Source organism: Panthera uncia (assembly GCF_023721935.1).
Source record: "Panthera uncia isolate 11264 chromosome C1 unlocalized genomic scaffold, Puncia_PCG_1.0 HiC_scaffold_4, whole genome shotgun sequence".
NCBI lineage: Eukaryota > Metazoa > Chordata > Mammalia > Carnivora > Felidae > Panthera > Panthera uncia.
The window spans coordinates 22,663,131-22,687,963 of NW_026057585.1; the positions used below are offsets into that span (position 1 = coordinate 22,663,131).

Sequence of the window (24,833 nt, forward strand, 5' to 3'; positions counted from 1 at the left end):
TAAAATTATTAGAGATGATTTTATGAAAATTAATTTAAATGAATTTTACATACAAATTCATAATAATAATGGCATATCTATATAACACCAGAGCAAATTAATGAAAAGTAAGGGGAAAATCTATTATATTCATTTTGTGTACAAAATGTAAGGATTTGCCTTTTTTATGACTACTTTGAAATTTTTTTAGGCCCAAATGTTTTTTTTTTAATTTTTTTTATTTTCTTCAATGTTTATTTATTATTGAGAGACAGAGAGACACAGAGTGTGAGCAGGGGAGGGGCCGAGAGACGGGAGACACAGAATTCAAAGCAGGCTCCAGGTTCTGAGCTGTCAGCAAAGAGCACAACGTAGGGCTCAAACCCACAAACTGCAAGATCATGACCTGAGCTGAAGTCAGACGCTTAACCAACTGAGCCACCCAGGCACCCCTCTTTTTTTTTTAAGTTTATTTATTTTGAGAGAGACAGAGAGAGAGAGAGAGAGAGAGAGAGAAAGAGAGCTGGGAAGGGGCAGAGAGAGAATCCCAAGCAGGTTCTACACTGTTAGTGCAGAGCCCAGTGGGGGACCTGAACCCACAAACTGTGAGATCATGACCTGAACCAAAATCAAGAATCGGCTGCTTAACTGACTGAGCCACCCAGGTGCCCCTAGGTCCAAATGTTCTTAATTGACTGATATAAAGTGATAACAATTGAATATAAAATTGAATAAGTTCACAAAATATACATTTTTTAATCTGTTTTTTTTCTTTTTTTACTTTTGAGAGAGTGCGCACATGAATGAGAAGTGGGGGGCAGAGAGAGAGGGGGAGAGAGAATCCCAAGCAGACTCTACACTGTCAGTGCAGAGCCCAGTGTGGGGATTGATTCCATGAACTGCGAGATCATGACTTGGGCCAAAATCAAGAGTCAGGGGCTTTACTGACTGAGCTACCCAGGTGCCCCATACAAACTGTACATTTTTAGTCAGATGATAATGCTACCTGATTTTGAATAAAACTTTTAAACTTTTAGTTTTATTATAAATAAAGCTAGTATGTTTTATAAAGCTTTAGCCTAGTACAGTACTTGGAATAGTCATCATTCAGTCTTCACATTATTTCTGACAATTTTAATTCTCATTTAAGTACAACTCTAATCTGATATCAATTACATGTCATTTTTCAATCAATTTTTTAAAAATTAGAGTTTAATATGGAGCTAACACATCTCCTCTGAGATAAAAGTAACAGAATTCTAATCCACTTTGGAGAAGGTAGATTCTAGAGCGAGCATTTTGCAAAATTTGGAGATATCAAGAATTTTTCAGTAAGGTCATAAAATAAGACATGCAATAATCAAATATGGATATTAAAGCTTTCTTTAAAGTGAAAGCTAAATTCTGGTCTCATGTTAAGGGTTACAAAATAAAAGCTTATCCAAAGAATGAATGACCAGGTAAGAATCATGAACATCTTTTCCATTTTTACATAAGAAGGAATAATTTTAAGAAAGAGGGAGGGGCACCTGGGTGGCTCAGTAGGTTAAGTGTTTGACTTTGGTTCAGGTCATGGTCTCGTGGTTTGTGAGTTCGAGCCCCGTGTGGGGCTCTGTGCTGACAGTTCAGAGCCTGGAGCCTGATTCGCATTCTGTGTCTCCCTCTCTTTGTGCCCCTCCCCCGCTTGCACTCTGTCTCTCTGTCTCTCAAAACTAAATAAAACATTAAAAAATATTTTTTAAAGAAAGAGGGAATAAATAATTCAAAGGAATTTTATACATATTACACAGATAAGGTAAATTGAAAATTGTGTTCCAATTTCAGTTAGGTTGTTAGGTTGTTGAGGTTTTAAGCCAGGTAGAAATATTTCTACTTGTGTATACAACAAATCATGTCATTGAATATACATACTCATTAAATCTTGGTAAAATAAAAGTGAAAGGTAAAATAAAGCAGATATTTGTGTGCAGATAGTGATTCAGGGAAACATGTATTAATCTGGAATCCACTTGGCAGAGTTAGGGGGCTTTCTGCGGTTTCATATTTCTTTATGAAATATGGTGCCAATCACATTTTATTGTAATTATTCACATACCTTCTTTCTCCTAAGAGCTCCGTGAATACACAGCAGTCCTCTCCAAATTACCTGTTATCTCTCCTGAATCTATGGTAGGTACTCCATAACTGTGAAAGGAAAGGATAAATGAATGAATGAGAAAAGAGAAAGGCAAAAGAGATAAAAATAAAATTAGCAAACCATAAGATGAGAAAGAGAGGAGAAAACAATCTTTTTACTCCGTCCTACTTACAAAGCCATGGAGAAATGGAGAATGCTGAATGATAAATTAAGAAACTATACATTTTTTGGTGCTCCAAAATTTATTAAAGATTTGCCTTATTTTGGTAGGAGGGAAGAAAGGGGGTTGCTAAACTATGATCTGCTTCAGGAAAGTTTATATTCACACGAGGATATACACCACAATTTCTTCACATCTTTACACTCTTGCCTTCTATCACATCTTCATGGCATCTATCATTAGGATAGGATTCCATTTTCATGGCCAGATCTTTATAGCTCTTTTGGGCTGCCTCATCGTTCTACAGACATTTAATCTCATATGCTTTCTTATTTCAATAGTTGTCCTTCAAGCAACAAAGATGATCTGCATGTAAGGATGCTGTTTCCTCTAAAATGTCATCTTAGACAGTATAGAAGGGTAAAAATAGAAACAATTTTGGATAACTAACACTATAAGAGTAGCCATCTGCTTCTCAGAAAGATACGGATGTGTTTTCTTGTTTCTTTCCTCTAACCAATCCAAAAGATTTTCTTCCTAAAATCTAAGATTATGATATTTCTCCAAAGAAAATTTCTGATATTTCTGACAAAATGTATTAACTTGTGAACACCCTGGATGAACTTTAAATAACCCATCAAATATTGCTGATGGATAGATACTACATAGAATGACCCAGCAGCCATATGGAGACCCGATGGACAATCGAGCTACCATTTTCCAGATTGAGAAAGCAATCAAAATGAGGAAAATGGGAAGAGTACCATACCAGATGGTACTCCAGCTGAACTATACAAGTGTGGGTACACAGCAAATAGTGAATACTTTCACCACTTGTTCAAAACCATATGGACACAGAAAGATAGATGTAGATATTTGAGGGACACCTATTTCTTAAGAGGAAAAAGGATAAATTAGGGTACTAAAAGCTACTACTGTGTTAACTGACAGGAAGTTGCTGATTTAAATTTTGTGTTATCTAAAATAATTTACTCTGGGATATTATAATTATAACAATGTCCTAGAACTTCACAAAGTAGCATTTATGAAATAACAGAATAAAAATACTTTAGAGAATATGTTGAAATACACTGAGTTAATTTCAACTGATTTTTTTTTAGATCAAAGTTAATAAAAATGCAAACACTCCAAATCTTAGGTGTTATTTATTATTTCTTTATGATATGAATTGCACAACTTAATAATATTTGAGGTCATAGTTTTTAAAAAATTTTTAAATTTCAATGAAATAAAGTAACCTAAAACAAAAAAAGTATTTAAAGGCCTAATATTTAGAATTTATTTAGGTTATAATACTAGGTTGCACACACTCCTGTCATTGAAAAATATTTAATCTAATAGAAGCCTATAATGAAGCTTTTTTTCCTTTCTTTATGTAAAATATAGCAGACGATTTACTTGCCACTTATCACAGAAGGTCTTGGGCAATCTCAGACAAAGCAAGAGACTATATTCTTGCATGGTTTTGACCTCTAAACATGTGTCAATGCCAAGTTCACTAATTGTACACCTAGCATAAATATCAGAAAGTTCAGCCAAAAAACAGAATCCTGAAGTATGAAATAAAGGTATCCATAAAGAGAAGATATATGTTTTGATTTTATTTTATATTAGTTACTGTTTCTAACTAAGAATTTTATTATGAAGCTGCTTGGATGTTTGCTGTAAATGATACATGAATACAGATAACTCCATTGATAACTGAACCAATGAAACTGTTTAAACCCATGCTGACTTTTGCAGAATATTTTAGCACGTAATGCTATACTTATCTCATCTACACTTGTAGAATACAAGCCAAGGAAACAGATAGGAGGCTTCTAAAGGTAATTTTAGAGATAGTATCTTAGAAACTTGTATAAATGGTAGTTCAAATAATATGCAAACAACTGAAGTTCCACATCTAAGTTTGTAGGGAAGAAAGAACTCAGAAATATGTTCTCCCACAAACGTAATTGTCAAAATTCTTAAAACCCACACTCCCAAACTGATTGTAAGTAAACATTTCAAATGCCATAGTCATAAAATTTACTAATTTATTTTTAAACAGAGGCTACCTCAATTTTAATGACATTATTATTATTATTATTATTATATCGAAAACGGAGCATTTTCTCTGTGCCCCACACGCAGTGCTTAGTTTGAATGGAATGTCTTATTTAATTCTCACAAGCACCCTGTGTGATAGACATTTTCCCCCATTTTATGGGTAGAAAATGGATACAGATAGGTTAAGCAATTTGCCCAAGACAAAACTTTAGCAATGTCAGGGCAGGCTTTAAAAAAAGCAACACGTGGGCGCATAGGTGGCTCAGTTGGTTGAGCATGGGACTCTTGATTTTGGCTCAGGTCATGATCTCATGGTTCATGAGACGGAGCCCCAAGTTGGGCTCTGTGCTGACAGCATGGAGCCTGCTTGGGGTTCTCTCTCTCTCTTCCTGTCTCTCTCTGCCCCTCCTCTGCTCGCACTTGCTCTCTCTTTCAAAATAAACTTAAAAACAAAATAAAAAATAAAGCAATACAAGTGAATAGCCATTTATTTTTTTAAGTTTATTAATTTATTTTGAGAGGGAGACAGGGGGAGAATCCCAAGCAGGCTCTGTTTTGTCAGCTCTATCTCATGAACTGTGAGAGTGAGATCATGACGTGGGTGGAAATCAAGAGTCTGGACACTTAACCGACTGAGCTACCCAGGCGCCCCTGAAAATCCATTTCTGAACTTAATCATCATGCTATGCTGCTTGCCTTGGAATAATCTACCTAAAACATTATTTTTAATATTCATTCATTCATTTATTCATTCATTCATTCTTTATTGAATTGTATTTGGCATACAATATTATGTGAGTTTCAGGTGTACAACATAGTGATTCAACATTTATATACATTGAGAAGTGATCACCAGGATAAATCCAGCTACCATCTGTCAACCTTACAAAGTTGTTACATATTACTAACTATATTCTCTATACTGTACATTGTACCCCATGTCTTTTTATTTTTATTTTACACCTGGCAGTTTTACCCTTTTATCCCCTTCCTCTATTTTGTCCATCTTCTCATGCCCCTTCCCTCTGGCAACCATCGGTTTGTTCTCCGTATTTATGAGTTTGTGGATGTTTTGTCTGGGTTTTTTTGCTTTAATTTTTTAGATTACACATATAAGTAAAATAATATATTTTCCTTTCCCTGTCTTAGTTCATTTAGCATGATACCCTCAAGGTCCATCCATGTTGTCATAAATTTATTATTTTCAGAGATGAAGAAAACTTACAACACTTAAAAGGAACTTTATTTCTATTTCATAAGCAACATTAAGATTTAGTTACTTCTAGATGAAATTTGATACTGGTGATTTTTTCCCTAGGGTTTGGTAAAAATTAATATTCCAAGAATTCTTGATATATGTAAATCATTTTGCCAATTCAATAAAATTTAACTTTAATGTTATTTTTACTTACAAACTGATCAATACATTCCTAAGGTATTTTATCCTTCATATATATATATATATATACATATATATATATGTATATATATATATGTATATACGTATATATATACACATATATATATGTGGTCTTTCTTTGTAGGGAAAATATTGATAATGCCTAGGTCTATGTGAATAACATATATGAATAGCTCATAAGATCGTGAAATCTTAATTCAAGCATGACGCCAGTTGATGTCATGAGAATTAATCAAAATACTGGCAATCATGAATATGTAAAAATTAACACTTGACTGCTCTATGTTTAAATGGGCAACATCACTTATTCAAATAGTAACTCTTCCCTTTCACCAGGACAGCTAAATCTCAGCTATGAATGAAAAAGGCAGAAATAGACGGGATCTGGTAAAATTGATTTTTTTTGCTAGTGAGATATTATTACACTGATGAACTGAAAAATCAATTTATAAGCTACACCATGAAGGAGTATACTTTTTTTTCATATGGAATCTATCTTAAGTTGAAACACTGAAAAATAGGAGACCATTTGTGTCATATCTAAATATTTTATATGGAGACGTCAAAAGTCTGATATACTCACTCTACTTCTCAACTTGTGACTGTGTGTATATCTGCAGTTGTCATTCATGAAAGCAACGAAGGCACAGGTGTTAGACCCTACCTACCTTGTAACCTTGCAGCCAACTCATTTGCAGCATGTAAAGTTACATAACGGATGTGTCTATGTGCTTGCTGCCTCCCTCTCTCTCACGTTCTCCCTTCCTCTCTGCCTCTCTCTCCCTTCTTACTTTCTTCCCACCCTCCCTCCCTTCCTCTTCCTCCCCTCTCTTTGTGTCTTCTTTCAAGCTTCCACTATGCATGGAAAACTATTTCCCAAGATCACATAGGGGAGAAAATTCTTAACATGTTCTGTGTTTATTGTAAGTAAAAGTCCAATTTCTCTAACCTCTGAAAAATAAAGACTGCTTTCCTGTGAGCATTTTTTCTTTCATTCCTCTATTGTAAGGTAAAGATTAGCCTGTTGGGGACATAAATAACATGCTCTAAATTATTCTTAATGCCTATTTTCTTTATGATTAACAAATAAATGTCTTTGTGGTGTTTGCTCTGTCAGGTGGCATATAAATGTTAAATATTTGCTACTACTTACAAAGATAATGAATATACACAGGCAACATGTGCTGGCTTCATGAAAAACTCTGAAACGTATACTCACGTTTTGAAGGATTCTCAAATTTTCATAAGTTCATATTTCCTAGTTTCAGTAATTCAAAATTCAGTAACTATTTCAGCTTTCTAGTTTAAAAAAATCCCTCATTCTGCTATAATGTTAATTTTAACTAAATGACCAATAACTTCTAATAATTGAACTTATTTTTTCAAAACAAAAAGAAAACACAGTTTCAGTATTTTTAAGCAACTTACAGATTTTAAAATTATGTGTATATACATATATATTCTTTTAAAAAATTGTGGCAAGAACATTTGGCACGAACCTACAGTAACAGATTTGTAAATGTGAAATACAATACTGTTAACTATTGGATGTTGTAAAGCAGATTGTTAGGACTTATTTATCTCACATAACTGACACTTTATAGCCATTGAATAATAACTCTTTATTGCTCCCTATCCCCAGTTCCTGGAAGCCACCATTCTACTCTCTACTATGTGAGTTCCACTATTTTAGATAATTCATATAAGTGGAATCATGCAGTACTTGTGCGACTGTGCCTGGATTATTTTGCTTAACATAATATTCATGTTGTTACATATTGCAAGAGTTCCTTCTTTTTAAAGACTAAATAATATTCCAGTGTGTGTGTGTGTGTGTGTGTGTGTGTGTGTGTGTGTCACATTTTCTTTATCCACCCATCCATCCATGGACATTTAGGTTTTATTCCACATACTGCTATTGTGAATATTGCTGGAATAAGCATGGATGTGTTAAGATATTGATCTTGAGATCTTGATTTCAGTTCTTTGTGTAAATACCCAGAAGTGGGATTACTGGATCCTATGGTAGTTCTATTTTTGATTTTTTGAGGAATCTCCATACTGTTTTCCATAGCAGCTGCAGCAGCTTGCATTCCCACTAACAGGGCACAAGTGTTTCAATTTCTCCATATTCTCACCCACACTCATGGTTTGTTTTTTCTGTTTTTGTTTTTGGTTTTGTTTTGGATAAAGTCATTCTAACAGGTGATTGGTGGTTTTGATTTGTATTTTTCTGATGATTACTGATGTTGAACCTCTTTTCATATCCCTGTTGGCTACCTATATGTCTTTGTCGGAGAATTGTTTGTTCAAGTCCCCAACTCTTTTTTCTTTTAAAAATTGAGTCATTAGAGGGGCGCCTGGGTGGCGCAGTCGGTTAAGCGTCCGACTTCAGCCAGGTCACGATCTCGCGGTCCGTGAGTTCGAGCCCTGCGTCAGGCTCTGGGCTGATGGCTCGGAGCCTGGAGCCTGTTTCCGATTCTGTGTCTCCCTCTCTCTCTGCCCCTCCCCCGTTCATGCTCTGTCTCTCTCTGTCCCAAAAAAAAAAAAAAAAAAAACGTTGAAAAAAAAAATTAAAAAAAAAATTGAGTCATTAGATTTTTTTGGCTATGGAATTATAGGCATTTCTTACATATTTTGGAAATTAATCCCTAATCAGATGTATGATTTACAAATATTTTTTCCATTCCATAGGTTGCTTGTTCATTCTGTTAACTTACACACACACACACACACACACACACACACACACACAATCAAAACCATTAACACTAATAAATTTAGTAAAGTTTCAAGATACAAAAATCAACATATACAAATCAGTTGTGTTTTGGGGCACCTGGATGGCTTAGTAGGTTAAGCGTCCGACTTCCTCTCAGGTCATGCTCTTGTAGTTTGTGGGTTTGAGCCCTTGTTGGGCTCTGTGCTGACAGCTCAGAGCCTGGAGCCTGCCTCAGATTCTGTGTCTCCTTCTCTCTGCCCCTCCCCCACTCACACTCTGTCTCTCTCTCAAAATAAATAAGATTTAAAAAAATTTTAATAAATAAAATTATATTCTCAAATATTTTAAAAGTGCATGACTTATATTGCTAGAATTGGGAAAATCAATCTTTTCAGTTATTTTATAATCAAATAAAATAGCTACCTTTTTTATTAACCTGGAGAAACTACAAATATTAATATATAGTATGTGATATTAGTAATTAGCAGCCTAGTTATAACAACCAGATCCCTTTTCCTATTAATATAATTCAAATATTTCCCCACAATCTGAGTTAAGCATATTTAAAGCATTTTGTCATGTGCAAATATAAGTCATACAATATCATTATATTGGTAAAGAAATGTGCATTTCTTGGCAATTTCAAGCAGAATTGCACCAAGTTAGAAATAATTATGAATGTTTTGGTTTGTGACATTGAGGTTTGTATTTTCATTTATCTCAGAACTGAGAAGTCCTGGAAAAATGTGAACTTTTATAAGAGTTGGGCTTCTAGTCCAGAAAATCTTGCTAAGGAGATTATAGTCATGACTATATTGCAAGGATAATTTATGACACAAACTCCTTCAAAAATATTTTTATCTAGATTCTGTAATATTGTTCATCTGGGGTTGAAAGTTACCTTTCAACATGTATGATTAATTCTTAATCCTACAAATATATGAGGCTTCTGGCTTACTCAGAAAAGCTTTAAGAAACTGATGGGACAGTTTTAGGACCAGGAATGGAGTATGTTTTATTCATGTCTCTAGCCCATGCTTCTATCCTCAAGTTCATGGTTGTTTAACATGTTTACCCCCCTAAGACATGTACGTGTTGAAATAGTAGCAGAAGCAAAGTTGAATCTCAGGTATACTCGCTTGATATCAAAGCTTATAGGTGCATTATCTCATTCATTTCACAAGTTCTTACTGGGACCATTCCCTGTTCTAGGAACTTTGGACCCAACCACATACAAAGTTCATGCCCTCATGCAGGCTTTAATGGGGTTAATAAATAATAAGCACATAGTAATAACTCCTCTGGAAAAAATAAAGCAGTCAGGAGATAGAAATTATAGATTAAGGAGTGCTACATGACATTTGATCAGAGAACTGACCGAAATGAGAGAATAAGCCACTTGACTTTCTGCGGACAAGTGTTCCAGAAAGGAAACTAGAAAGTGCAAAGGCCCTTTGATAGGAACATGCTTGCTGTGTTCAAGGATTCGATGCATCATGTATTTTATTTTTTGAACCTATGTCCTGGTACTTGCTTTTTCCCTGGCTTGGAATTCTCTTCCCTTCTCCACCTCCTATTAGTCATCCTTAAGACTCAGCATCTTCCCCACTATACATTCATGAGGCCTCCGTACTGGCCCAAATGCTTTCCTTCACTGCTGCCATAGCACTTACCCAAACCTCTAGCTAATTATTTTTCAAACATTGCCTTTTTCTCTTCTTATATTTATCTGCCCTACTTGACCATTAGTGCCTCAAAGGAAGGGGCTTTTTCTAATCAATTTTGATTGTCCCAGGGCCTAGTACTGCTCAAGGATATCACAGAACTCAATGAAAAGAGATGGAAATATTTGGTTATAAAATAATTGTACATAACCTGTTTTCCTTTCCTCAGATTATAATTGGAAAATCTTGATTTAAGTCACATCCTCAGGCAAAAACAAGTAACTAGGCCCATTTTGGGGAGATGTTGTCATTACAAAAGATTCCTAAAATTAAAAATCAGCACTTTTCTGTGAATATGATTTGTAAAAATTCTGAAAAGACCTTACACAAATTTAAGTAACTTTTGTAAATAAAATAATATATTAAATATTAATTGTTTTATATCAATTGACAGTAAATGATACTAAATGGCATAAATACACATATTTTTTCTTGAAGTAAGGGAAGCATAAATGTAAAGTTTTAAAGGAGAATCAAAAGACTAGAGCTATTCCAGGTTGAATTCTTGCTTCATCAGATTTTCATAATTAGAGTGATTATCAAACTGTGAAATAATTTACCTGGAACTTGTATTTATACTGTTTAATGTAATAATAAGAAAACATGTTAAGAGCATTAAGCTCATTACAAAGATAAATCAGTGGCACACAGTTACAATTTCTCTTTCTGACTGCCTAGACATAGTTAAAATTACATATATGGTTGAATTTTGTTAATTTATGCATTTCTTATAAAGATAGTTCATTTGCATTTTTAAAAAGTTTGAAACATTATTTGGTTATCCTAAATGTTTTATTTCCTCTGGATATAAAACACATCTGGTTGGATCATTTTGACAAAGTACTGCCTGATAGGCCCAGAATCAAACCCAATCATATGGTCATTGAACAAATGGCCACCGTATTTCTTGGATTTGTTGCTAGTTTATTCTCCAGTGTAGTTGCTCTTTTCTCATATGGCAGTGTCCTGTCAGCTCTCAATTAACTGCACCTTTTTGCTCTGTATATACTGAATACTGCTGACTCAGCTTTTTTTCATCCTGAACAATGTCCACCTCACCTCCTCATTCCATTCTCCCCTGATGGGCATTTTCCTCCATCCAGTTCTTTGAACTTTATCAGAAATTATGTGAATGTTTACTCTTCTAGGCACTTTGATATGCACAAGGGATACCCACTAATGAAAAACAAACAAACAAATCTGGCTTAACCCCCAACAAGCTAAGGATCTAGGGATGATGGGAGATATGAGTGGGGACAAGCACACAAATGGATAATGTCAATACAATAAAAAACATCATGGGAAATCTGTATAGAATGCTAGGTAAGCTCAGGGAAAGATGCTCAACTCTCCTTGGCAAGGTTTCCTGGAGAAATTACCACCTGAGCTGAATCTGGACTGAAAATAGCATTTAGGCATAGAGATCATTTAAAGGAGAAGAAAAGGCATGTGTAAAGATACAGCAAAGTGGAAAGGAATGTGAATAATTAGTGGACCATATGACCAGAAACAGAAGTCTTTAAATCTTGAGGGTAAGGAGTATCTCTGGAAGGAACCTCATTTGAAACAATGTTTTGTTTTAATCTCTGCTAATCCCATATCTGTGCAAATAGGCATTCAATGAGTTTTTATTTGACTAAATGAAGATTAAATTGGCAAATGTTGGCAAACTCAAGGCTGTGCACTGTTACAAATGAGAGACTCAGTGTTACAGGATATACCAAAAGGGTAGTAGACCGTTGAGATTTTCAACTTTTAAAATCTGAAGTTTCCAAGTATGCAAACATACATAGAAATACTGATAGAATGTTAGCCTATTTCAGTGGAGAAGCCCCTTTCACCAGAACTGCCACTCTCCTAAAATGGTCTCCTAAAAGACCATTTTATTTGCACAAAAAGCTGTGTGTGTGTGGGGGGGGGGGGCGTGTGTGCGAACGCGCGCGTGTGTGCACGCATGTGTGTATTTTAAATGTTTATTTTTGAAAGAGAGAGAGAGAAAGAGTGAGCACGAGTGGGGGACAGGAGGAGAGAGGGGGACAGAAGATCTGAAACAGGATCTGTGCTGACAGCAGAGAGCCTGGTGTGGGACTCTAACCCACAAACTGTGAGATCATGACTTGAGCTGAAATTGTATGCTCAATGGACTGAGCCACCCGGGTGCCCCAATGTGTTTTAACCATACCAAGAGAAACACTTTGTATACAGAGATGGTTAAAGAACTAACAAACAGCACTGATACCCAGTGAGCAACTAGACTCACATTCTAGCTGAGTGGTTCTCTCCAAATTACCAGAGCTGACAAAATAATTCAAATTTTGAGCTTCAAAAATGATCACAGTTTTTAAATGTCATAAACTTTGGGGTAGTTTGTGAATAGTCAAATTTCAAATGGTAAATAAATGGTAAGGATCTAATATAAATACCAACTCTCACATTTCCAGAGTCTTCCTAGGTGTTGTTTCTCTTACCTACTTATCGAATTATTAAGTCTCTCAGACTTAAGGACTGCTGAAGCAGAAAGAAAACTCCTGAATCAGTCAGTTGTCCTCCTTTCTGAGCTACCCTTGTCCGTACCTCCATTAAGCTAAATATCCTAAAATTGACTTAATTGCAATACCTGAAGGCAAGTTTGCAGTATGTGGAAGTGCTTTGGAAAAAAAAAAAATGAAGTGCTCCAATATTAGCAGGGCTGCTGAAAGATGAGTGACACATCAAAGAGATTTGAGCTGGTTTTTCCATGATAACTTAAGGGACTCAAAGTCCTCCTAAATCAAATCAGTTCTCTAATATATATACTCTGGTCTAAGCTTCAACAAAGCACTAGGAATAGAAATTTAGTGTTATATTTATTAGCCAACACAAACAATTGAACCTTGATAGGTTACTTTTTTTCTCAAGAGAAAACTTCCTTCAAAGCCCTATAGAACTGTAAGGACTTAGAATAACTGGAACTACTATAACCTACTAGACAATTTTAATAATACTATCATCATCACCACCACATAGAAAAGACTAGTAAACAAAGAATTATAAAATGTGATGAACTAGAATGTTCATTTATGTTTGGTTTTTATTATTGTTTTTAATTAGAAGATGATATACAAATTTAAAACCAATATATAGAGAATAAAAAGAACATCAATCTCCATCTCAACCACTTCCCCTTCCCTCTGGTTTTCCTTATAGACAATGAATACTAAAAAATACATTTAATTGTGGATGCCTTATCCACTGAAATAATATTGGGCTCCTGGATTTGATTTCATACTCACCAGAGAGTACCTGGATTCCATGCTACTTCATTACTACCTGTGGAAATGATCTGTCTTTGACCAGTAGGCTAGAATTCAAGTCTTTTGTTTCTCCATACTCAAACTGGTATGCATTCAAACTAAATGTGGGACATCTCTATTTACTCCATTTTTTTGAGAGTCCTAGCAGGCTCAGTGACTATTTCATAGTATATATCTTTAACATATATACTTTAGAAGAGGTAACTTTTGTCTTGCATTGCAACATATGATGCATTATTAAAAATAACAGTTTTGTGGTAAACTCTTCAAATTTACAGGCCAGTCTTCTAGGGTTACAACTGCCAACAGGGGACAGGCAGGTATGGTAAATGTGTGAAATGGGGCTGTGCTGCCCTGGAAAGTACAAGTCCTGTGTAGAGGGAACAGCTGCTGTTCAGTTCTAGCCAATCGTCACCATGTGAGAATCTGGGCCCAGTATTGTCAGAGCTTCCAAATATTCAAGAGAAGCTGAAAACCCAGAGATTCATGTAAAAAAACAAATACCCTAGTGTTTAAATACTGGCTTAATTTTTAAAAAATATTATGCAGGACAAACATTTGTGGGCCAAAGTCAGTCCATTGGCAGTCAATTAGCAGTCTCTGCCACCCATATATAATCACCACTTTGTTCTTTTTATCCACTGATTAATTTATAATTCACATGTTTGAGCATTAATCCAAATGTGTCTGGGGGGGGGGTCTCAATAATCTGTATCAACACATTTCCATTTTTGTCAGCCATTTGCCAATGTTGCTCTGTTTCCAGGATAAAAAGCAATTTGCCCCACTTACCTTGGTTGTGGAAACATGTTTTACTTTTCTTTTAAATCCTAACTCATTGAAATATTCACATAAAATCTTAATTGTGTAAATAACCCCTCACGAAGCTGATGATGGGATACAATGATAAGTTAGGTATGGTTCATAAGAAGCTTGCTCTCCAACATAAAGAGAAATAAACATTTTGTTTTTATTTTAATTTTTAATATTTATTTTGAGAGAGCGAGCATTGGATGCTTAACCGACTGAGCCACCCAGGAGCCAGAGAAATAAACATCTGAGGAATTGTACATGTCATTACCTTAACCTAGTGTTTTTCAAACTTCGTTCCATGGAACCTGAAGAGTTTGGAGTTGCTAAGAAGCCACGTTATAGAGGTAACTGAAGGCTGTCATTGGAAATGTGGATTTTACTTGAAAACAAAAAGTTTGAGAATATTTGTTCATCAGATTAAAGAATTTCAAATTTGATCTGAAGGGGTCTTTTTGTAAAGTTTATTTTATTTATTTTGAGAAAGACTGCAAACAGGGGAAGAGCAGAAAGGGAAAGACAAAATCCCAAGCAAGCTCCGTGCTGTCAGCGTGGAGCCTGACAAAGGGCTCAGTCCCACAAACCATGAGATCATGACCTGAGCTGAAATCAAGAGTCAGCTGCTCAACCGACTGAGTCACCAGGCTTCCCACGAAAGGGGTCTTATCTTCAGATCAGAGGATTCCTTGTGATCCACAGAAGTCTTTCAGAGGATCCATGAACTACCTGACATGCAAATGGACCACAAATGTCATTTTTATTACTTTTATTATATTCTCAAAAGAGTTTGTGAACCAACATATGATATTTACAATAAATAACTAATATTTAAAAGTATGGATTCTCGTGGTGCCTGGGTGGTTCAGTAGGTTAAGTGTCTGACTTTGGCTCATGTCATGATCTTGTGGTCTGTGAGTTCCAGCACCATGTCAGGCTCTGTCATCTTGGAGCCTGGAGCTTGCTTTGGATTCTGTGTCTCCCTTTCTCTGTGCCACTTCCCCACACTAATGCTCTGTCTCTCTCTCAAAAATAAATAAACATTTAAATATTTATGAAAAAATAAATAAAAGTATGGATTCTGAAGTTAGAGTTACATAAGTGATTCATCTGGGACTAAATGCAAACTCTTTAAGCTTAAGTTTGTTCATCTGTAAAATAGGAATAGAATAGCGTCTGCCTCACTGTGTTGTAGTGAAGTCTAAATGAGATAAGCAAATATAAAGGACACAGCACAATGTCTTACATATAGTATGCACTCCATAAATGTCAATTATTCCTATTGTTGTCCTTGTTACTGTTGTTTAACAAACTCAAACGCATAGGGAAAGTCACAAGAAATTAATATACTATTTGTAAACAACAGAGGGGACTGAATAATTATTTCTCCTTGGATGAGTCAGTGTAGACTTCCAGAAGATGGGCCATTTGACATGGGTCTTGAAGATAAGTAGGAGTTTTACCAAGAGACAAAGTGGGAGAAAACCTTTCCAAAGTGGGGGCAGGAACAGTATGGCTAAGACATAGAGTATTTGCAGGAATTGGAAAGTTTAGTGAGTGGTGAGAAGGTTGTGCAACTTACTCAATAGAAGCCAGGAGTGGAGAGGCAGGAAATGGGGTTGGAGAAGTAAATTGGAATTAAAATATCCTGGTGAGTATGATTTGTAAGCATTATGAAGTCAATGAAGATTTTCAATGAGAATATGATCAAATTTTTAAAGGAAGATAATTCTTACAGTGTTGTCCAGGATAAATTCAAGTAAAAAGGTAACTAACATTTGTATGCATTTAATGCATGCCAGGGATGGTTATAAAACAAACAACAATAATTTTCTCAGTGAACCTAAAATGTTCAGATTATCACTTCATGTCATATGTGACAAAACTGAAACTTCAAATGGTTAGCAATCCAAGAGCACATAACTAGTCAATTATGCAGCTGTGCTTTTAATCATTTTGAAAGATTCCAAAGCCCCTTATATTTCCACTGGTCTGTGTGGTTGGGAAATAGGATATGAAACTATTGCCATTCATCTAGATGAGAGGTGATATAGGACTCATATAAGAAAGTGGCAATAAGGATTGATATTCAGAAGCTATTTCTGAAGAAAGCAAGGAGACATAAGAAAAAAAATCAATATGAAAAGAGGAAACAGAGGGATGCCTGGGCGGCTAAGTTGGTTAAGCGTTTGAATTCACTCAGGTCATGATCTTACAGTTAATGAGTTTGAGCCCCGCAATGGGCTCTGTGCTGGCAGCTCAGAGCCTGCTTGGGATTCTCTCCCTCTCTCTGCCCTCCCCTACTTGGGCTCTCTCTCTCTCTCTCTCTCTCTCTCTCTATCTCTCTCTCAAAATAAATAATTAAATTGAAAAAAAAGAGGAAACAAAGTACCAGTCAAGGCTAGTTTAGACATTATGAGATGGGAAAGCATTAACATAACTGGAAACACTCAAGACTAAGAATCTAGTAGATGAGCAATGATGTGTGTGTGTGTGTGTGTGTGTGTGTGTGTGTGTGTAATATAAAGGAGCATTGGTACAGAGAAAATTTAAAGTGTGGCCCACGGGATTTTAGGTGCCTATAGGACATCCAAAGAGAGAGGTCCATAAGGAGTTGAAAATAGAGCTGTAGATAAGTGTCAGGACTGGCCAGTACATACTGTGGTTGAAGTCCTGGGGATGATGGAGATCACTCAGATGGAATGTGGGGAGGAGAAAGGAAGCACTGATACCATCCAGTTGGAATGACAGGTTTAGAGGCTTTCTGCACTAATTAAAGGTCGAGGTATTCAGGACAGTGTCTTCATGCCTGCACTTTTGAATCCCTCGGATATTTTTTACACTACAGTACACATAGTAAATAGTTCATGAAGTTTCTTTGAGTGAATATATGAAAAGAGCATCAAAAAATAGAACCTAAAGAATGGGGAAAAGGAAGGGGCCCAGAAAGGAAGTTGAGAAAGACTGGTTAGGTGATAGGATGAAAAGAGAAGAACGCAAGCCAAATGAGAAGAGTATTTCAAAACACAGTGGGGGGGGGGGGGGAGGGAAGAGGGGAAAGTGGGTGATGGGCATCAAGGAGGGCACCTGTTGGGATGAGCACTGGGTGTTGTATGGAAACCATTTCGACAATAAATTAATAATAGAAAACATATTAAATTTTACATATTAAATAGAAAACATATTAAATTAAGTTCTGTGTAATACACTGCTTGTAAAAACAACAACAACAACAACAAACACATAGATTTGTCCCAGAGTTTGAAATGCTTCAAAGTGATCAGTTGGGACAGGACTTAAAATAGGACATTGGGTTTGGGAATAGGAGAACACTGGAAAATGTGTTCCCTATTCTAAACTTATCACTGGAACTAATCACTGGATTTTGGAATGTATCCTTTCATGAGTTGGGAGTCAATCTGTATAAGGCAAGTTTCCAAACCCACAATTTAGCAACATAACTGGTAGTATAGGTCTAGTGTAAAAGACTAGCAGACAATTAATTGTACTGAGTTTCATTACAGTGTTCCAATTTAAAGTGCTTCCTACTGATAAGGGAAGCTAAGTGTATATTAAAGGGAAAAAATAAAATAAAATATATCTCCACTGTGATTCTTAAACAATTAAAAATCCTCCCAATAATGCATTGATTTGCTTACAGATTTAAAAATTTGGGAGTCAGTTAACATCTTCTCATACTGAAAAACACAATGAGAATGGAAATATAAATGAATAAAGGGATGACAATTCTTTGGGGAAAAAAAAGCAGATGTCTTTGATATTTCTGTTTTTCTGTTTCATGCTTTCAGTGTTTACATCTTTACCTAACAAGCAAATAGCCACTTAAAAACTCAGTCTAGTAAGAATCAGTATGTTGTTCCTGGAAAATTAATGACTCATAAATATGCTACACATTTTTGTGACTCAAATATTTTCACTGTTCTTCCTGGACTTTTTGGATAATAAATATTCAGATATATTGGATTATATGATATACTGCTGTTATAATATTTCATTGAATACTCGAGAGACTAGAGCATTTGGAGACTAATGACACTAAAATTGAATAATAATTGCATTGAATAGTATTGTTTTGTCATTAAAATAATGTTAGAAAGGAAAAGCAAGTGTAGTTTCTTTACAAAAATCAGGAAAGATGTCCTCTAAGCTTTGCATACATAACAGTGCTTTACAATTTTATTTAGATAATGTCTTATAAAGTTCAAAAATAACAACCATGTTTTTTTTGTTTGTTTGTTTTTAAGCCCACAAGAGAATCTGACACCTCTGAGTTACCGAGCAATCATTGATCAAGAACTAGCATGGCCTCTTAAAACCCGCAATAGCTAACGGGAAGTATAGCTATAGGCAACAGAGTTAGGGAATTAAAAATGTCAAGCAACACTAATAATTCATGCATCCTGGGACCATAAAGCCAGCAGCGTGTCAATAATAATGACATGCTCTTTGGAAAACAGATAAAATTAACATACTAGTGTTTTAAGTTGAGAGAATATTACAGAACTTTGGTAAAAAAAAATAATTTTCTCTCACATATGAGGTTGCTGATTTGTGTTCTATATGTTGTTGTTACTTATTATGCCTCCTAGATATGTATCCCAAATGCAGGCCCGCACAGACTGTCAGTTGACAAAGGGCCTGACATGGTGTAATAGTGAAATGTGTAGGCAATAAAAAGAAATGCACAAAATAAATATCCATACCTGAACAAGTCAAGTGTGCTAGAGGATACAAGTGACTTCACATGCAGGAAACATTTATGAAAAGAGATGACAGGATAATGAAGGATACCTTTTTAGGAAGACTACCCTTTTGTTTAAACAAAATTTACTGAGATTTGTTATTTTTATTATTTCCAGATAGCCTGTTTTAGAAGCTGCACTTAGAAGTAAGACTTCAATCTGATGTTGAAAAAGCTTCTTGGCTCTTTAGAAATTCTTTTTTTTTTTTTTTTCATAGTCTTCACTTTTGAAGGAAGCTTTAAGAAAACAGCTGCATTTGAAGAGGAAGGGAATACCGGACCCAAGAGAAAAGGGAAATTGTGTTTTATTGGACGATTTTTTTATTACCACTCTGGGAACCAAAAAAAGTGACATAGGCTATCAAAAAACTCTCCCTCAAAAAAATCTTTAGATCAATCTTTAATGAGAAAGAAAGAAAAAAGAAAAGAAAAAGAAATTCACACCAGTTCTGTTTTATGCACACAATTCTATAGCTTTTTTCTAACTCATCAATATGCTCATGGTTCTTAAATTAAGCATTTGAATTAAATACCAAGGGCCTTGAATGACACCCACTCCCCCCCCCCATTAAAAGGTGTATAGATCAATGATATGGCATTGATGAAATCCTTGATATGATTTGTGACCCTTTAACTAACGACATTTCCTCTAAAGTGACAAAATCACAACAAAACATAAAAAAAGAACGCCTCATTACAAAGGAACCCGCCATACATTATTTAAATCTTTCCCTCGGAGACAGCAAGAGCTAGAATGCATACTGAGTAACCACTCAACATGAAATGATTCTTTTTCATGGAACTCAGAGCACTGATTTCTGACTGGTCATTATGAGAAAAACAAATACCATCTGCAAATAATAATTAGAATGTAATATTATTTAAGCTTCCGAAAGAACATAAAATATGTATAGAGCAGCTCTAAAGCTAATAAAAATATAATGTAGATTACTTCAAAGCATTTCACATTTGTATTGCTCAACTGCTAATAAAATGAAACAATGTTAAATCCACTTTCTTAAGTCCTATTAAAAAATCTCTCAGTTGAATCAAGAATGGTTCAGCTCACTTGAAGTTACAGCCTGGTTTAGGAAAATTGCATTTTACTGCTCTTCTATTGATTTTTAGCAAATTTAAAACTGTCACTATCTGCTGATTCTGCTTATCTTTGAATTTAAAACGTCCATAGTATTTGCATAGCATTGAAAAATTACTGTTTCAACATATTGTATTTTTAATGCAGCTCTCTTTTTGTGGTTTATATAGCTAGCTTGCTACTAAGAGGACACTTTGATGTCATACTCCTTTGTAGCATACAATGAAACCTCATCTTTTTCTTTAATCAGCAATGGCATATTGACTGAAAAATAAAACCATTTCTCATTTCCTTCCTTTTTCCCCTCGCTCTCTTTTTTTAAAGATCATCACTGCAATTGTTTTGCATTTGTAGTTTTTAAAAAACTCTGTATTACTGGGTAGTTCAATACTTTAAAATTATTTTCAAACAAATACAAATCATCTTCAAATTAGCCCAAGCAAGATATGAAAGTTCTTAGCTCACTGGTGAAAATTCCACCCAGAGATAAATAGATCATTCGGTTCCTGCTATCCATAAAACCATGTATATAAAGTACACATAAAATTCAAGTCACAAGGCATTTGTTGAACACTAGTCCCATCAATTATGCTTTATTTCCCTATGATTGTGCAAATGATTTGTTCAGAAGATGAGTTTAGGGAATGTTTAAATATCTTGGTAAACAATTAATGAGCATCAATCAATATAAAAACCAGATTTTTTTTCTAACTTCTATTGAATGTGATTCTTTTCCTAAAATAGACATTATCAAACAAAAGCTATAGACTCAGTTGCTAAGCATCCATTAAAAATGTAATAGCCACATGTGATGAAAGTCACATCACTATGGCAAAAACAAAATTCGCATTTTTCATGCAAATTCACTATGATTGTAGCTTTCAATACAGTAATACAACTGTAGGGGCCTATCAGTAATTTTATTGTAATCATGGAAAAATATAACATTATATTTTAGGCACATGTAACAATTTTCACATTTCTGAGGCTTGAATTTGACGAAAAGCCATAGCATTTTGCTAACTATTTGAACTTAACTTTACTCTGGAAATTTTTAAATTATGTCAGTCAAAATAAACAATATTATTGGGTTGTATACTGAAAATACAGTTTTGTTTGTATTGTTTTCAATGTGAAATCTTCCAGTCCACCTTGCAGATTTGAATTTTTGACATAGCTGTCAGTTAAGGAAGAAATTGGGATGAAGCGGGAGGAAATCAGGCTTCATTAAATGCCTATCATTCATTCAACAGGCTTTTCAACTTGCTCCTATTATGCACGGAACACTGTGCTTCTGAGGGCCTGGTACTGAGCAAACTTCATACACATTACCTCAATGCAATTCATTCATAAACATTTTCCATACCTGTATTTATTCAGTAAAAAAGTGCTAAAACAAAGGTTACTTGTGGTGTTTCCCCTGAATAAAAATCAGCCGACAGCACCATTTTTCTTCCATTAAACTTGAGAATGAGAAGTTATGCATTGTATCCAAGTTATTCTTTTCCTAAGATCATTCTTTCATATCTGTAGTTACCAGCTTAGGGACAATATAAAAAAAAAAAAAAAAAACACCACATAGTAATTGTTAATACTAAGGCAAAGATCCTTTAGTAACTTTAAGATTTGGCTTTGAAATACCCTAAGTGAAATGAATAAACTCTGATTAGTTGCTAAATATTACAGCTTCAGGTTCTCCAAAGTCAATGTTATTTGCAAAAAAGGCACTTAAGGTATACATTAAAATAATCTTCACTGGAAAAAAGTTAATTTTATAGTATATTTGGTGAGTTATAAAAGTCTCATTCTGTATGGTTTTATAATTTTTTCTTAGACACTATTTTCACACTTTCTTTGGGATTTTAGAAAAATTTACTCTTTTTTTTAAAAATTTATTTATTTAGGGGTGCCTGGGTGGCTCAGTCGGTTAAGCTACCGACTTCGGCTCAGATCATGATCTCACAGTCTGTGAGTTCGAGCCCCGCGTCGGGCTCTGTGCTGACGGCTCGCAGAGCCTGGAGCCTGCTTTGGATTCTGTGTCTCCCTCTCTCTCTGACCCTCCCTCGTTCATGCTCTGTCTCTCTCTGTCTCAAAAATAAATAAACATTAAAATTTTTTTTTAAATAAATAAATAAATAAAAGTGAGCCCCGCATCACAGCTTGGATCTCACATTAAAAATATATCTTTATTTAAAAAAAATATATATATATATATATATATATATATATTTAAATTCAAGTTAGTTAGCATACAGTGTAGTATTGGTTTCAGGAGTAGAACTGATTCATCACTTATAACACCCAGTGCTCATCCCAACAAATGGCCTCCTTAATCCCTATCACCCATTTAGCCCATCCCCCCCACCCACTTCTCCTTTTTACTTATTTTTCCTTCTCTTCCCCCATGTTCATCTATTGTGTTTCTTAAATTCCACATATGAGTGAAATCAGGATATTTATCTTTCTCTGACTGACTTATTTTGTTTAGCAACATACACTCCAGTTCCATCCACCTTGTTGCAAATGGCAAGATTTCATTCTTTTTTGATTGCCAAGTGGTATTCCATTGTATGTGTATATATATATATATATATGTATATATATACATATATATATATATATACACATATATACCACCCATTCTTTATCCAATTTAGTTTTATTGTCTTACACTTGACAAAAGGGAAGTATTGGATATTTTAGCATACATTAAGCCAAGTGCTTCAATTATTGATAATAAGTATACAGACCAAGTTATCAAATGTGTGCCATTTTGTCACCCATGATAAGTTATGGAACTTTTCAATATATGGGGATGATCTGATAGCATTTTTTTGTGGTCAAACAGGGACATGTCAGCTGATGAAGGGCATTCTTTTTCTCCACTACCAAGGGCTGAGTCCATTTTTTTAACTAATTTGTTTGTGATTATAAAAATAATTTCATCTAATTTTATGAATTTTTAAAAACATTTTATTTATTTTTGAGAGACAGAGACAGCACAAGTGGGTGAGGGGCAGAGACAGAGGGAGACACAGAATCTGAAGCAGGCTCCAGGCTCCGAGCTGTCAGCATGGAACCCGACACGGGGCTTGAACCCATGAGCTGTGAGATCATGACCTGAGCCAAAGTCAGATGCTTAACCAACTGAGCCAACCAGATGCCCCTTAATTTTATGAAATTTTGAGAATGCATAAAAGTGTAAAGAAAATTAAAAGAACAGAGGAATAGTTTCATTTTTTCTGAAGGTTGTTATGCACTTTAAATGTATTTTGATAGAAGGATGCAGAAATAGGTACAAATACAGATATGCACACACATGCACATAGGATTACTCATAAATTTATGTAATCCTGTTTTACAGTTGTTTTTCCAATGTCAGTTTTCATTATTTAAAGGCATTTTCCATATTGTGGACAATCTTAAATAATTTAATTATTTGTAATCTCTCTTTCTCATATAGTGTATTATAATTTATTTACCCAATTCAATTTGGATGGATGTTTAATTTCAATGAAACATGTATTTTGGTGTTACAAATGTCACTGTCATAAACACCTTTCAATACAACTTTCGGTAGGTATTCTAGTTTTTCCTTATGACAGATTTCCAGAAATAGAATTCACTGCCTTAAATGATAGCAATATTTTAAGCTTCTTGATGCATTTTGCAAAATAGATTTTTAGAGGGGTTATCATGTCATTCCCACTAGCCATGTGCTTAAAGTGGTGATCTCATTGTATTTATATCATTTGTGTTTTTCATCTCAGTAAAACGTTACTAATTTGGCAATTGGAAGTGGTGTCACATGTTGTGTGTGTTGTCTATCAGCTAAAGAGGAAGCCAGACTGCGTTAAAGATATGGGCTCACAGCAATAGTGGGGTCCTGCAGGTGATCTTCCCTGGCTAGAATTTCTCACAAATAAGACCACTATGGAAATTTTACACAGGGCAGCCTTTGTACTTGACCTGTAAACAAATAACCTCTCTTGGGGCAGAAAGAAAAGACTTTTCTAAAACCATAAATCAGGATAGCACCCTCTTTGTCTTTATACTTTTAAAATATGGGCTTCGTGTTAAAATATTCTCATAAATTTATAGATGAATAAAATTCTTCAGTAGGCAACTAGAGACATAATCTATCCATTCATACTGTAGCAATAATTTTTAAATGTAATAGTGTTAATTATCTTTGCAAAATGGTATTCAATCAAAATAGCCATTTTCTCAGTAGCTGCTGAATGATTTAGAAGGAATCTCATGTGATTGTCTAAAAACAATGCTTTATCTATAACCTTATGTTGTTTTATATAGCTTTATATACCAAAACTGGCAAGAGCATGTAACAGTATCACTGACAATCAAATCAGGAAATTATTTTTACTTTTCTACTTTCTAATAAATATAGTTCACTAATTATATTTAGTCTATATTTTGGGGTATCAGAATCAATTAAATGGGTGAATGGAGCTACATTTCTCAAATTAAATTTTGTTATTTAAACTGAATTTCCCTTAACAAAAGATCATTTAGACTAATTCCATAGGATGCCAAACAAATTCACTCAAATTAGTCATTGAACTATTGAGAAAACCTTAGACCTGCCAATTTCATAGGAAAAGTAGTGTTCTAATTAGCTAATAGTTCAATCAAGAATCTAAAA

The 24,833-nt window shown here is 34.8% G+C and overlaps 1 long non-coding RNA gene across 1 annotated transcript in view; it reads right to left on the reverse strand.

The window, feature by feature from the left end:
* The window catches only part of LOC125912371 (uncharacterized), a 132,371-nt gene that overhangs the window by 21,369 nt on the left and 86,169 nt on the right, over positions 1 to 24,833 (reverse strand). Inside the window, exon 2 of the long non-coding RNA XR_007454686.1 lies at positions 2,075 to 2,163. This is a non-coding gene — a long non-coding RNA (uncharacterized LOC125912371). The remainder of the gene's footprint in view (positions 1 to 2,074; positions 2,164 to 24,833) is intronic.